The sequence below is a fragment of the Ochlerotatus camptorhynchus genome, unplaced genomic scaffold (assembly GCF_037179485.1).
Source record: "Ochlerotatus camptorhynchus isolate MF236.1 unplaced genomic scaffold, CSIRO-AGI_Acam_v1.1 ptg000111l, whole genome shotgun sequence".
NCBI lineage: Eukaryota > Metazoa > Arthropoda > Insecta > Diptera > Culicidae > Ochlerotatus > Ochlerotatus camptorhynchus.
The window spans coordinates 1,754,140-1,758,555 of NW_027040601.1; positions in this window are offsets into that span (position 1 = coordinate 1,754,140).

Genomic DNA, 4,416 nt, shown 5'->3' on the forward strand with positions numbered 1-4,416 from the left:
AATTTTCCACGTGGTGGCATAATCAGCAAAGTCGTTAAGGCATCGTTGAAGTTTGTTCGTTATTTCGCGAGGCATCCTTCCTTTGACGGCTTTTGCGGTATCATCTGCGAACAGGAACAACACGCAACCATCTCCGAGGGAAGGAATGTCGGAAGTGTAAATGCTGTAAAGCAAGGGGCCCAGCAGACTGCCTTGCGGGACTCCTGCTGGGATGGAAAACGTGTCTGAAAGACAACCATTTAACGATACCTTAAACGACCTTTCTCTGGAGGTAGTTACGGGTGATTTTAACCAGATGTAAAGGAAAGTTGAAGTTACAAAGCTTGTACACAAGTCCGTCATGCCAAACATTGTCAAATTCCTTTTCAACGTCTAACAAGGCCATGGCTGTGGACTTGGATACAGCTTTGTTACTTCGGATCAACGTTGCCAGATTGTTAAAATTTTACCGATGCAATGGGACTTGAGGGAAACTGCTTTATTTACTGGCTTTCTCAGGCTTAAAACACTCTTTAATAATTTTTAATTAAATTTCTAAAATTATCGCTGTCCTCAAGTGGTGATAAAAATTGTGATAAAGTAGTTTTTCAATTTAATATCATTAATTGAACAAAAATATGGAAAATCAGCCACAACAACGACTTAAGTATTCACAATAACGACAAACAATATTTTACCGAGTATTTTACCTTGAAAAAGGCCACAGCCCATGACAAAAATGTCAGGCAGATTACATCGTAGTCGCTGCAGTGTTTTAAGACTGAGAAAGCCGTTAATCAAAGCAAAATTTTAGCTTTTGAACTATGATCGGAAAATTCCGGAAGAAAACTCCGGGGAATGTTTGAATTAGCTTCTGAACGAATCTGAAAAAAATCCAGGGCAAGACGAAAAAAGCTCTCCTGGATTTCTAAGAAAAGTTGGAAAAACATCTGGGAAACTTCCAAGACATGAATTGAGAAACTTGTGGTGAAAATTTAAATAAACTGTCGGAAAAAAATCGGCTGTCACATCCAAAGCAAGCCAGAAAATTTCGGATATCGGACGTCAATTTCCAGAAGTAGCCATTTCCAGGGAAAGCCAGAAGAAGCTCGGAAAAACCTTCCAATAGAAGTCGAACAAAAAAACCTTTGGCTTATGGTCAAACTTCCAGAAGAAGAGGAAAGAAATTTCTGGGAGAATTAATTGAACTTCCTGGAGAATACGAAAGAAACTTCCTGAAGACGCTGGAAGAAACTAAGCCAGAGCGCTTACGGAACAGTTGAAAGAAACAAGGACATAATTCATAAAACATCCCTGAATACTCCGCAATTTCCCTGAAGTTTTCGGAACATTCCAGAAATGCACTTAGGAACATTGCATAATTCCTAGAAATTCATTAAAAGTTCTTGTAATTTTCCTAAAATTAGGGGCTGTTTTGGAGGTCTCTGGTCATCCTCGAAGCGCTCAAAATTTTCCTGATTATAATGAGACTACCGGAATATCTCTAATCATCTTTGAAGGTCTCTGGACTTTCTTGAAGATTACGAAATCTCTAAAGTGCTCTCACAATTTTCTTGAATTTAGAAGGCTCAAAAAATACAAGTCTCTCACAAAAATTTTCTCCAAAATTCGAGTGCGGGTAGGCAATAATAAATTTGATTTTTTAAAAAATCGGTATAATATCCATATAATCATATCCGCCGGAGGCACGACACAAGGGGAGGCATCTGGGTTTTGAACGCATTGCGCAACCTGATCTTCGAGCGGACTTTGGATATTCGATCCAAGCAAATGAGATGAAGCGACATGCTCGCCGATCGCATTTGCTTTCTCCTGTGGGGTGATTAAAAGCCGATCGTCATCATTTTCGACTTTGAGAGGTGAAACGGGTTTGGGATGAGTTTTCAGGACCTTGGCTACCTTCCAGAATGGTCTGGAGCGGACATCCAGATTCTGGACAACACGCCCGAAACTTCTGGAAGCAATCTGCCTGTTCAGATCGGCCATTTCACGTTTTTTGCCCAGATTTCCAGTCCTCTGAAACTGGCGTCTACGAAAATTTCTCAGGCAAATCAAGAGTTGGGTGTGGGAATCAATGGCAATAAACTTACCCCTCACAGGAACTCGTCGGACGCACGCCTCGTTAGCCACGATTATGGCTTGGTGGAGTCCCTCCAACGCTCGGTAGATGTCCTCCACGGTGTCAAGCGGCGGGTTGTCGATGATGTGCCTGTCTACCATGCGTCCAAACTGGGCCAAGTTTACGCGGTGGTAGTCCTTGTGCAGACTTGACATCATAGTAAAACTTGGACCGTTTACGCTGTTTTTCAATAGCTTCAGGTACATTCTTCACCACTTTTGGAAGTAAATTCGTCACCAAATAAGGAATACTGCATCGTGTAGAGCGCGAGAAAAGACGAGCTGCTGGACTGGAGTCAATCTTGTTCGGTACATTGCGCCAATGAAGAAGGGCGAACCAGAAATCTTCTCCTGCGTCCTCACATTTCTTCATCATCCGCTTGGCTATTTTCACCGTCGCTTTTGACTTTCCATTTGCTTGCTGGTGATGTGGTGATAACGTGATGTGCTCAAAATCTTGCCACAGACAAACAGACGTAACTCTTTGAAAAAGTTTTTCTTGAAAACATAGTATCTCAAAACATAGGTCCTCAGTAACGACATCTCTCGGGTTTCTCGCAAAAAACAAGCTTGCTATCTAACTCTCTAACAATATTGCATAAAAGTTCTATAAAATGTATAGAAACGTCAAAGTGATACGATGCCAGGGCTACGGCAAACAGTTCGCGGAACTGATAATATTCAAATCAACCGTTAAATGCGTGAACGAAGATACACAATGAAGAGTTATGTCTGTTTGTCTGTGATCTTGCGGTTGATAAAGTTGGTGCCATTATCCGTCAATACCGTCTGTGTCACACCGTGACGGGCAAAATTATTTTTGCACACTCAAATAACGGAGTCCGGAGTCAAATCTAAAAAAAAAAATTGACCTCGAAGTAGTCAGAGTAGTGGTCGACCGAGACGAGAAACTTCTGTTTGCGACCTCGAAACTCCGCGAGAAATACATCCATACTCACCGTCACCAGTTGGAAAGGAAATACCGGAATGCTGTGGCTCATCATTGCAGGGTTTGGCTGAGAAGCAGCGTACTTTGCGCAAACAATACATTCCTTCACGACGTCTTTTATTTGGGTACTCATACCAGGCCAGAAGAGATTTGCCCTGGCCAACTTCAATGTTGCCTCCACACCGCCATGGTTAACATGACAGCATTTGATCAACATGCGTCGCAACGTGTATGGTACAACAATTCGGTCATTTCGCAGAATCACACAATGATCAAATTGCTTACCCAGTCCGTGTGTGTTGCTTCCTTGATGATCAGCCCATCCTTTTCCAACCGCTCGAGTTCTTTCTTCAACCTTTCTCTCATCGCGATTGGAATTCGCCTGGGATGCTGGATTGATGGAGCAACACTTTCGTCGATCTCCAAAAAAACAGTATCGGCGAACTGCCCGTACCCGATGAACAGATCCTGATGATTATCAACAACCTCCTGTGCTTTGATACGGTAAATGTTGAGTAGCTTCTCCGGTGTATCCGTTGAATTCGGCTTGTTGAACACAACTGCCTTGCAAAACTTTACAAAACCAAGCACTCGAGAAGCTTTTGCAGAAAGCAGCGGACGGTGATCGACATCCACTACCTGCAGGACCAATCGATATCTCCTACCTTTGCGTCGACATGGAATCTTGACCTGACCCAACACTTTGATTGGACTACCCCCGAAACATTAAAGACGTAGCTTGGAAGGTAGCAGAGAAGGATTGTCTATCCCGCAGAGCTTTACCAGGGTTTAGTATTCAATCAGACTCGTATTAGCACCTGTGTCGACTTCGCAAGTGATGGACTTCCAAACGTTTGCAAACTTTAGGTCTAATTCAGCCAGGACACTTCCGCCCTGATCAGAATTGTCAAAAATCTTCCCGATCTCATACTCCTCTTCCGATGAAACGTCGCTCTCAGATGAAGTTTCGCCGTTGGATCCGTCCTTCACCTCCTTCACTCGTCGAGATCTTCGATGCTTCGGTTTGCTGTTAGGCTTGCACACTTTTCCAAAGTGGTTCTTGCCGTTGCACTTGTGACAGCGTTTCCCTAAGGCAGGACAGCTTCCTTTGGAAAATTCATGGCGATCTCCGCAGAATTTGCATCGAAGGACAGCCTTGCCTCTACTACTGCTTACTGAGCAGAACATCATGAGTCTAATCTCAAGCTCATGCACATCAAGATTCGTCAATCGTTTTATTTGTTAATATGACTACATGGTAATAACAGCAACTCGATGATTAAAAAGGAGCTCGTTTGCCTAGTAGCAAACGTTTTTGATTACTGAGCACCGAGTTAGTTTCCTTCAAG